This window comes from Dermochelys coriacea, chromosome 8, assembly GCF_009764565.3.
Source record: "Dermochelys coriacea isolate rDerCor1 chromosome 8, rDerCor1.pri.v4, whole genome shotgun sequence".
Classification (NCBI taxonomy): domain Eukaryota; kingdom Metazoa; phylum Chordata; order Testudines; family Dermochelyidae; genus Dermochelys; species Dermochelys coriacea.
The window spans coordinates 18384866-18396793 of record NC_050075.1 but is presented as its reverse complement, the minus strand read 5'-3'; the positions used below and the strand labels follow the sequence as shown (position 1 = coordinate 18396793).

The 11928-nt window shown below is 39.3% G+C and overlaps 1 long non-coding RNA gene across 1 annotated transcript; it reads right to left on the bottom strand.

Annotated features, from left to right (window-relative positions):
- Nucleotides 1-2805: 2805 nt before the first annotated feature.
- LOC122461256 lies at nt 2806-10345 on the bottom strand. The gene is made up of 2 exons (XR_006283126.1): nt 9613-10345; nt 2806-3465 (listed from the first exon to the last, which is right to left on the bottom strand). It is a non-coding gene; the product is annotated as an uncharacterized LOC122461256 (long non-coding RNA).
- Between the last annotated feature and the right edge of the window lie 1583 nt (nt 10346-11928).

Sequence of the window (11928 nt, the reverse complement as noted above, 5' to 3'; positions counted from 1 at the left end):
TTCTTGTTTTACTTTCTTACACTTTTCTCTGTTGTCCATCTGACAAACTTCTTAGGGTTTTCAGGCCCAGCTTAAGAACTAGAGCTAAAGTTAGTCTTATTTTACTGCTGGCATTGTCAGGTCCCAATCATTTACTGTAAGACACATACCTCATCTTGAAGGAAGGATGAAAGCAAGGGTGATTTTGACTTTTGAAGAAACCCCTATACTTGGGGCTTAGAAAGCAAATTTCTGACATCATAAAAGCACAAGAAACTCTGCCAACGGTATGACATAGCTGTTCTGCTGAACAATCGGATCGAAGAAATATCTAAGGTTACCCAGACAGTCAATTATTCATCAGCTAAACGGCAAAGCATCAATTACCTGGCTTGATTCCCTCATTCATTAAGGAGATTGAACAGTCCAATTTAACAAAGCCAAAGGAAAGTTGCTAAGTTACAGCAGCAGCAGTGGATTGCCTGCACATTAGCAGACTTTCAGGCAAACAGGTCCGCTAGAGGGGAAGTTTGTGGAATGTAGAGAAACACCTAGAATTCAATTATATATCAGTCACTGTCTGTGCAAGGTTGAAGAAAACAACATATAATGGGTTTACCGAGATATAGGGGTTTTGCCGAGTTTTAACTCAATCTTTATGTGAACTTAATGAGAGTTTAGCTAAGGAAGTAAGCCTTAATAGAAGTCTTTGGTAGAAGGCATTGGAAATAAGGCACATGAAATGAATGTTTAGAGTAAGAAACAGAAATAGTAAGGGAAGAAGATATCCATTACAGGAAGTTATAACAAATACAGGGGTGGGGTGGAAACCTCTTTTGTAATAGTGTATTAATGTAGTGGAGCCAGCCTTATGCATAAGTTGCACAGATGACCTCTTAGGGCTCCTGATGCTGACTTGTCAACTCACAAGCCAGTGGGACTCTAGGGAGAGGATTCTCACTACTTAACCCTGACCTCCCCCTCATCGTTTTGCAGTGGGACTGGAGGTAAATCCAGCCCAGATCAACACTCCCCAGCAACTTGGGAGTTCTGCCTTAGAGATTGTCAGAGGGAAGGTTTCTTAAGCAGACTTTTGGCTGCTTTCTATCCCAGGGACAGGAGAGCACGGTTTGGAAAAGGGGAATCCAATCTCCAGGTAGAGGAGCTTTAGCATGTTGATAACAATGGAGACAGTTGGAGGAAAAGCACTCCGAAAAGAGGCTTTAATACCCACGTTGCTGGTGAGAAAGGAGGCAGAACAGAACACACTATGGGCTGCCGGCGCTTTATTGGCTCTGTAGGGCTAGGAGTAAAAGCTTGGTTATGTGAGTAAAATAAGCAGCTTTAATTAACATGTTGCAGTTAGAGGACCTTGCAAACAGTAATTTTTACTCTTGACTGCTGCTGTGAAGTAGTTATTGCCCCCATTTTACAGCTGGGGAATCCCAGGCACAGAAAGAGCATAGGCCTAATTTTCACAGGTATTGGGCATCCACCGCCCCCACTGACTACAGCAGGTAGTGTAGGAGCTCAGTCCTTTTTGAAAGTTGGGCTCTAAGTGACTTGCCCATTGTCACACGGAGAAAGTCTATATCCTAGGAAGGTCTCCCAGACTTGTGCCTTATATGCTAACATAATCCTTCCTGCCCTTCAATTATAAATTGAATAGACCAGGATGAAATCCTGGTTCCACTATAATCAATTGGAGTTTTGCTATTAACTTCAGTGAGGCCAGGATTTCACTCAAAGGACACACATTTCCAGACAACCACCATACTTTAAAAGGTAGTTAAAGTGTAAGAGCAATCCAATACATACTAAATGGTGAAAGGAGATGAAAATAGGTTTGTTCAAAAGATTTTTACATGAAAGATCAGGTCCCTGAAAACTAGAAAAGTATAAGATTAACAGCATTAAACAAAAAAGGTGCAAGAAATAACTGATTACAAACTGGGATAACTATCAAAGTTAGAAAATGCATATTTGAAAAATTTTGGGGGATTTGAGGTATATGCCTTAAGAGTCAAATTTTCATTCATATTCCAATTGTGTACAAAAAGGTTGCAATAATTTTTTTGCAAGTGTAAAAAGCACTGATTACACATCTCTCTGCTTAGCAAACACAGAAACCTGCTTGCATATGCAACCATATGCTTAGTACATGTAACCTGGCATAGGTGCAATTTTATGAACATAAATGAGTGCACACAGTTTAGCAAGCATAAAATTTGGGGCACTATGTTTGAAAATTTTGCTTCAACTTGAGTAGAGATGATGAATGTGGATTTGTGAGGAGGAGGCCTGGCTAAGTTAATTTGCTGTTTGTGGGGATCTTTAAGTTAATTACTACTAAAATGCTGTAGGCACGGGGAATGAAGTGAATGTTACTAGATTACAAAAATAAATTAATATTCAACACTAAGAATTATTGTCTAGTGTCAAGTAAGTTGTAATATAAAATAAATTTAGGTCATACAATAATTAGCATTAAATAAAAAACTTGTGCAACACCACAAAGTATTGACTGTAAACAATAACTCCACCATCTGTAAAATAAATTGCCAGTGAAGTATCTTAGGTCTTGCTCATAGTGTCAAGACTGTCAAGTGGAAGACTAAGTTTTCTGATGGCATCAACACTGGAGAATATATATTTAAAAAAAAAGCAACAATACAAAGAGGTCCAGAGATACCAGACTCAGATTTTGGGCAGGGAGTGAAAAGGTACATTTGAGCTAAAAAAGGTAGAGTAAAGGACTATTTAAAGAACCAAAATTCAGAGGACTTATTCCATGTAGCAGTACCTCAGAAACAGCTTTAAAAAAAAAAAAAGGAATCTACCATAGTGTAGATTTCCTCTTTCCTGACCTCCTCAAAAGCACTTTACAAACACTAGTTAGACCTCAAACCACTTCTGATGAAGGTAACCCCAATTTCCAAATGGGTAAAATATAGGTGTTAGGAGGCTAAGTGACTTGCCAAAGGTCACACAGCTAGACAATGGCAGAGGCAGAGAGAACCCAGGGGTCCAAAACAGTTTCCTAATTACAGATTACTACAGGAAAATCCTTGAAGCCATTACTATCCCAGTGGATATTTCATTAAATAATGTTAAAGGCTACAAAATTTAGAAACTGAATTGATACTGCAAAAATATCCTTCCTTACATAGCCCATCAGCACGGTATAATCTCAAGTGACCTGCTCTGCTTAGGGGGCCTTCAAACAGAAAATGGACTTTTGCAACATGTGGTCAACATCTAGGCCTCCATGGGTCTCTTCTCCCCTTGATGAGTGACTCCCATTGAAGCTAATACCTGTTACCTTGTGTTTTCTTTTGTTCTCGTCCATGTGCATGTGCATGTGCACGTGCACGTGTCCAACAACAAGGCAGGAGCTTCAGCCTGAACTTTGATTGCCCCTCAGCTGCTTTTGTCAGTTTCAGGCCAGCCTCTCTCATCCCGTTGATGCAGATGTAAGTACGAAGTCTGAAAAAAAGTTAAATGAAGTTCCTGAGTCCTGCTGAGCTGTGATTGACAATTGACATAAGACATGAAGAGGTGAGGGACAAAGTTGGCAGCTTACTACCTCTGTGCTCTTCTGACTCCTGCCAGGGGGCTGGGGCTACTCTAACTTGTACCAGCATTGACAACCATATTAATGACAGGTTTCAGAGTAGCAGCCGTGTTAGTCTGTATTCGCAAAAAGAAAAGGAGTACTTGTGGCACCTTAGAGACTAACAAATTTATTAGAGCATAAGCTTTCGTGAGCTACAGCTCACTTCATTGGATGCATTTGGTGGAAAAAACAGAGGAGAGATTTATATACACACACACAGAGAACATGAAACAATGGTAATGTAATTATACTGGCTAAGAACTGCTGAAGCATAGCAACTTGCATCCAATATTACATGTGAAAGGGGTAACAGAGCCAGTTATGCCAGTGTTACAGCACTTGGGACCCCCAGCTACCCAACTAGGGTAATTCTGTGCCAACAGAGTAATTCGAAGAGACCTTATCAGGGCTCACATGTTCTACTTGCAATACAGCTAATCCACAAATTTATCACCTGGGACATCAGAATTAATAAATTAGAAAATGGCACAGCTGAATGTACCTTCTCCAAACTATTCTGGGGAAGTAGGGGACAGTTAGATAATTCTGTTCAATGAGATTTGGGGCGGGGGAGGAGGGGAGCCAGAGCATATAATTGAGACAAAGTAGTAAGACTCTTAAGCAGAAGTTTCCAGTAAGTACCCATCTTGTCAGCATTATTGATCTGTTCTGGCAACATACAGCATATTCATGTGCCATATAATTCAGCAGTCATTGTCAAAATGGATCGTGAGAGCAATAACAGGCTTCCACCAACAGCTCAGAGCTACTCTATCCTCTGACACACACTGATGCAGTCTGGCCATAATTTACTTCCCTCTTGTGAATGGCAAATTGCCTTTCAGGTTTTGGTGATGTCTGTCTGAAATCCTTGCAGGTTCCTGCTGCTGATTGGCTAAGAACTGCGCACACAATTAGCCTGTGTTTGTTACTGTGTTCCACACCCATATTTTTGTCTCATGCAGCTGGTATGTGTTATCCTTTAGACTGTAAACTTTGGGAAAGGACTTGTCATTACTCCATGTTTGTACAGTGCCGTGCACTAGCAATATACAAATGCTAAATAGGCCAAGAAATAGGGGAATCTGTGTGAGCATTCTGTGGTGGTAGGAGATGGATTGACAGCTCTGAAATCCTGTTTCTTCATAGCATAGGTAGGGCACTGGCAATAGCCGTGCAAGCTGCCCCACACACCCAGGAGAGATTCACTTTGCAGGTGAGAGAGGGGTTCAATCTGCACACCCGTTTAGTCCTTGGGCTCTCTGTTGAAACTGCCAACAAAATGTCCAAATATGGTGGAGTCAGGGAAAGGTGAAATGAGAACACTTGTCCACTAGGAATGGGCTGAGAGCTCCAGTCTACTTTATCCTATGATGCTGTTCATTAGAGGTAACTTTGTCCCTAACAGGCTGGGCTGGATTAAAACCAGTGGTCAAGTGATGAAAGGATCCAGAGTCCATTTTAATCCACTGAGCCAACTAGTCCCCCAAATCAGGGAAAGTCAGAAATGTTTTATGTGAATATGTCTGTTCTTAATCTTTTCATAATACATCAGCACTCCTGGGAGTTGCAAGTAACAGAAAAAGCCACTAATGATACATATTTTTATGCCACCTTGCAGAGAGATTGAAAATAATGATGCTTGTAATTTACGCAGCTCAATCTATCTGAAATGAGCGCTCATCGTAAGCCACTTGCTGAATGGTGGTAGCCTGTTAATAAGAACAGAAGAGAACTGTACTGTATATGTTTGGGAGATAGATTTCTGCTGTGAAATGACTCAAAAGTTATCTAATAAGGGTGGGTCACTTGGACAGGTTGCGCTGCACAAAGAGGAATGTTTTATAAGTGAAGGGCTCTAACAGTGCAAAGCAAAATTAAAATTTGATGAGCAATTAGATATTAATTGGTGCTCAGTTATTTCACTCTGATGTCCAGCAGGCCCATAAACAGAGTACTGCTAATTTTAAACACACATCAATACATGTTTATGGCCATTGATAAATAAGTTTGGAGCACAGAGTTGAGAATTTTTCAGATGCAGTCAGGCAGTGGAGATTGTCAAAGGCACAAATGGGAGCTAGGGACCCAACTCCCACCGAGTGTCACCGGCAATTGGATGCCTAAGCACCCTTTGTGTCTGTGAAAATTTCCCCACAGTTCATGAATAAAACATGCCATTGAAACATGCCTTGTGGGAAGACTTGAACAATTTGAGTTTTATCCAGAAAAGAGAATAGACTCAGCTTTGCCATTTACAGGACACATTTCTCTAGTAAAATAAGAGCTGTTGCTGAAGGTACCATGGAAACAAGGATCTAGATGAAGCTGACGCAGAACAGGAAGGCAGATATGCTCCTTTGCATGTCAATGCACAGACTATTTTAATTCTTATAGTAATGCTAGCGTCAGAGCTCTAGGAACAAGCCACAATTTTAGGTAGGTTTGTGGATACAGTGAACATGTTGCAAAATTCTACATGCAAGAATTATGGAAAGTTTCTCTCTCGACTCTTAGTTCTTATCAGTTTTGGAATTTGGAAAAAGGAGAAAAAAAATCACGCACATACAATATATGCTACGTTATGGAGATGGTGGGAACTATTTACAGTAGCAGGGCTGTGGAATGAATTAATTAGTAGCGAGACTGAACTCACATTGCTTCATATTAATCCTAAATTAAAAATGCCAAATTAAAATCTTTTGCATTAGCAAACACTCTGGCCAAACCAGAAAGTTCAAAATGCCATATTACACTAATGTTAAAACATTTGGTTAATGAAAAGTAATCAAAAACAAACATTGTTTTCTAAGAGGAACATTTGAAAGACTGATGTAGTCTCATTTTTGAATTTTGCAACAAGATTTTGATTTAAAGAAGCAGGAATGCAAGATACCAGACCATTCATTGCAACTGGGAGGTTTTTCTTGTGCACATTTGTAATGTGCATGAATAATAGAACTTGTTTCTTGTATCTTTCCCTGAAATTAAAATGGTAACAAATCACACATTGGTGTTTGTTAAGAATAAAAACTATTTCTTGTATTTAAGATACAAGATGACAATGTTTTCCAGGAATAAAAAAGGCATCATTCTTAAGAATAGAGCAAATATAACAAGAAAGATCTGTCTGAATTCTAGAAATACATTTAAATGTAGTCTAACAAGACTGTTTCGCAAGAAATTAATGAGGAACAAACATTAATTATTTATGTTCTGAAACCGTAGGTCTGCTAATGTTTCTGCTAATCACCAAAGCCAAACAGATGTATCACTATAAAGGCAATCTTGGTGAATATGAAGAGGTGAAAGAACAATTTTGAAAAGTCTACTTCATTACAATTAGGTGAAACGCATCAGTGCCCCAAAAGTCTTCTATTTACCTGCAATTACAGTTTTAAAATGCTGCAATACAAAGGTAAGATCCCAGTTTGTTCCAAGACCATGTTCTATTTGAAAAAGCTTAATCTATGTATTGTACTGAAATATTATAAAGCAGTAACATACTATAGATTCATAAATTAAAAGGCCAGAAGGGATTATGATCATCTAGTCTGATCTCCTATATAACATAGGCCATAAGACTTCCCTGAATCAATCTCTGTTTCAACTAAAGCACATCTTTTAGAAAAAACTTCCACTCTTAAAAAGTTTCCAGTGATGGAGAATTTACCATAATCCTTGGTTAGTTGATCCAATTGGTCATTACCCTCGTTGTTACTGATTCATCTAGCTTCATCTTTCAGCCATCGATCTTGTTAAACTTGCATCTCATAGATTGAAGAGCACTTTATTATCAAATTTCTGTTCCCCAGATAGATGCTTATAAACTATCCAAGTCAACTCTTAACCTTCTCTTTGTTAAACTAAGCAGATCACTAAAAGGCATGTTTACCAGTCCTTTGATCATTCTCATGGCTCTTCTCTGAATGCTTTTCAATTTTTCAACATCTTTTTTGAATTGTAGACACCAGAAGTAGACACAATATTCCAGCACCAGTTGCACCAGTGTCAAGTACAGAGGTAATATGATCTCCCTTCTACTCAAATTTCCATTTATGCATCTAAGGATCGCATTAGTACTTTTGGCCACAGCATTTCATTGGGAGTTCATGTTCAGTTGATGATCCTGGTGGATAGTCTTTTTCAAAGTCATTGCTTCCCAGGTTAGAGTCCCTTATCCTGTAAGCCTGGCCTACGTCTCAGCTATAAGATACATTGACTTTGCACTTGACTGTTAAAACACATTGTTTGCTTGTGCCCAATTTACCAAGCAATCCAGATCAGTTTATCACTCTAACCTCTTCATTAATTTACTGAAATCCCCAATCTGTGTGTCATCTGCAAACTAATCAGTAATGACTGTATGTTCATCATTCTAATTTCTTAGTCAAAATGATGGTACCAACTCAAATACCTTATGGACATCTATACATATTACATCAACACTATTACCTTATCAACCAAACCTGTACTCTCATCAAACAAATAGCTTAAGTATGACAAGATCTATTTTCCATAAACCTATGTTGATTGTCATTAGTCCAGTATCAGCCATTCCATTATTGTCAGGCTGACAGGCCTATAACTACCCAAGATGTCCCATTTACCCTTTTAAAATATTCACACAACATAAGCTTTCTCCATCCTCCAGAACAGACAAAGTTCCAAAGACTTACTACAAACCAACCAACCCCCTCAACATTAACATTCAAGAGAGTTCCTCAGCCAGCTCTTTTAAAGCTCTTGGATGCAAACTATCTGGACCTGATGTTTTTAAAATGTCAGACTTTAGTAGATGCTGTTTAATATCCTCCTGAGTTACTGCTGACATGGAAACTATTTCATCATCATTGGATATGACTACATCATCATCCATTTTAACCAGTGTAGCCTTCTTGGCATTTAGTAATATGTTCTTAAACAACTCCTAATCATTCATATTTTTCTGTTTTAGTTCTTTCTTCCCAACTAATTTGAGCTTTGTGAAATTGTCCTTTTAAAGCACCAAATATGTGTGTCACTGATCTGGATTATATTCTGTTTGCACTTAAGAAATGTGATCAAGTCGTGATCACTTGTACCTAAGCTATTACTAATTTTCAGTTTGTGATTAATTTCTCTTTATCTGTCAAGATGAGGTTTAATACAGAATTCTGCTGTGCTGGATGCAACATGTTTTGAGCTAGGAAATCTACAATATTTAGAAATTCCAAGGATGCTTTAGTACTGGCAGGCTGGGACCTTTAACATATCAGGTTAAAATCTCCCATGATCACAAAGGTATTTTCCTACACATTATAGGTAAGTGCTTAAGAAGCCAATTCACTAATGTGATTTGGTGGTGTGTAGTGGACACCAGCTAATGCCCCCATCTTGTGTTTTACCTGTTAGGACATTGATCCATTACACATTCAAGATCATTTTCTTCAAAGAGGTCAGTGACTCAAAGAGCCAATGTCATTTTTGAGAGTGTGCTACTCCCTCACCCCTTTTCCCCCACTCAATTTTTCCCTGATCATTGTTTGTAACATTCCAATCATAAATAATCCCACCAGGTTTCAGTTATACCATATATGTCAAATCTATGCTCGGAAATCCAATTTCTCTTGTTTATTACCCAGGCTCTGAGCATTGGTGGTTCAGCAATTAAACAACATCCTATGGTGCCTTGATTAATTTTGATCTTAACATTTTTGTGCTAAATGAGTACTTATTCACGCTTTTCATCCTCTTCTTTTTTTATTGGTCAAATGCCCTCCTGACTCGTCTAGTTTTCAACTGGGGGTCCGCAGACTATGTCTAAAATTTCCAAAGGGGTCTGCACCTCCAGTCAAAAATTTTTTTAAGAGGTCCGCAAATGAAAAAAGGTTGAAAACCACTGATCTAGGCAAACTGTCCCTGAGAAGATGGTAGTACTGACATGGACGTCATCCAAAATGTACAGCCCCTTCTCCCTATAGAAGATGGATGAATGTTCCACAAAAATAAAAACCACTCTACTTTACACCACTTACCTAGCTAGGGATTCATTTTCAGAATCTTCTGCCTTCTTTCTTCCTTCACTTGCAAGAACAGGAAGGATCTCAGAGATGATTACTTGGACATTCTTCTCCTTCAGCACCCTTCTGAATTCCATATATTGGGTGAGATATTCCATGACAGTATCATTAGTGCCAATGTGCACCAGCACCAGGGGATCTTTGCCAACTTCAGAAGCCTATCAGAGTGGCATCTCATGGCACCAGAAGACATCCTGTTGTCTGTCTGTTCTCCCTCCCAGAATGTTCTTCCTCATTCTTTTTACTAGAGAATGCCCAACAAAGATTGTCTGTCTTCCTTAGATGCTGAAGATTTTTGAGGGCATGTTTGATTTTCCCTACAAATCGGGCTCAGCAGCCAGCCAATTGCACACCTCTCCATTCCATTTAACCAGCTGGATTTTCAGAGCTATCTTCTGCAGTTTTTATGCTGATGACCTGGTAAAGACTGGAAAGTAATACAGGGCCTGACCCAAAGCCCACTGGAATCAATGGATGTCTTTCATTGAGTTCATTGGTTTTTGGCTCATCCCTTTGTAGAAATGGGAAATAGAAAAGGAAAACATAAGGGGAAAATGGAGAACTTTAACTTTGGTTCTTCAAATACAAAACTCAAAGATTGAGTTCTAGAATAAATCCTGTAGTTGCACTTCTAGTGTGTTGAACTACAATCCTAGATCTGAAGATCCACAGCTGTGTTTTCAAATGAAGAGACTGTACACAGAGAGAACAAAGAAAAATTAATGCTTTAACAAGTTTCAGGGCCTGATTTTCAAACTGCGCCTCCATCTTGGTAAAAACAATTTTACTTCTAAAACTGAGCCTGCAAATGCTACTATTTAAACATTTGCTTACCAGAATACACTTGAAAAACTGGTGGCCTGGTTTGGGTGTGTGTGTGTGTATGGGGGGAAATCAAAGCATAATTAATGTATTAGACAAAGAGTTATATGTCAAGGCTAAAGTTTGGAACACGACAAAAAAAAATTAAATACAAGTGATCTTGTCTTTTACTTCAACAGGCTGAAATATTGCCAGACTTCAGAGAGAGGCAATTTATCCAGGCATTCTGCAATCATTTATTTTATGAAAAAAGAGCCAATCATAATGAAGACTGCATCATGAGTGAAGTTTTTCCCTTGAGTGCGCATACGTACACTGTGCCTCTTCAAAACCCTCTCTAGCTCCTTGTGGAGCTAGACAAGACCATTCCAGCTATTAGCTGAAGGGGGTCACTACAAAGTATGTAATAGGAGAACATGCTTCCATTCACACCCTCCAGGGATTAAATGCTTTTCCAGGCTGAGAGCAAAATTCATTCTAACAATATTGCAGAAAGCAAGTTCAGATGGTCACATTTATGCCAAAGAGTCGTATTCACATTTATTTCAGACGTCTCACAATCGGTAGACCAGCAAGAGGAGATAATGGTTTTTCACTTCATTAAAATGCTATCCTTGGTGATTTAAGTAGAGATTTCAGACCTTCCTCACCAAGGAGCTGAAAGCTTGGTGCTCTGGGCTTCTACGTTCAGACAGCTTATAAGAACTTTACAAACATTTATTCCATCCTGGAGCACTGGAATTCCAACTGTGCTACAGGGTTAATTCCACTGAGTTCTGGCAGAACAGGAAGAATCTTAGAGCTTGTCTATACTGGGAAATTTTTCTAACTAGTCTGTCTGTCGAACCTGATTTTAAACCTGGTGAGAGTCATAGTGGTCTCAAAACTAGTGCACTAAGACTAGATCAGGCTGCCTAAAACCAGACCTAAATCATAGCTGCAGCTGCAAGAGATTGAGAGACCTGCTCAAGGTCCCTAAGTAGGCTGGTGGCAGAGCTGAAGACAGAAGCCAAAACTGACTTCTACTCATATGCTCTAACCATCAGACCATGCTCCCGCCTATGTACCCTGTGGATCCCTTTGAACTAGTTCCCATGGCACTGCATATGAGGTAGTCTGGAAGTTGGCATAAAGGTTTATGGGTTGCTTCTAGAAAGTAAGATTTGTAACATCTGCCCCCCTCACCTCCACCCAAAAGTTAGCGCTGCCCCTCTGGCTGAGGACCGCTGGGGACAAGGATGTTCTAAAGCTGTTGGGTGCATGCCTGCCCTGTAGCTCTATAAAATTATTCAGCTTTGCATTGCCTTCACATCCCTTTTACATTAATGCTCACTGAAATCTTCATTAAAATTTGAAATCAAAATGTTACAATCAAAAGAAGGAAGGGGAGAAGTCCTGTCACCTGACATTAAACTCACTGCTTCCACATTTACATTCTGAGAGTTTTTA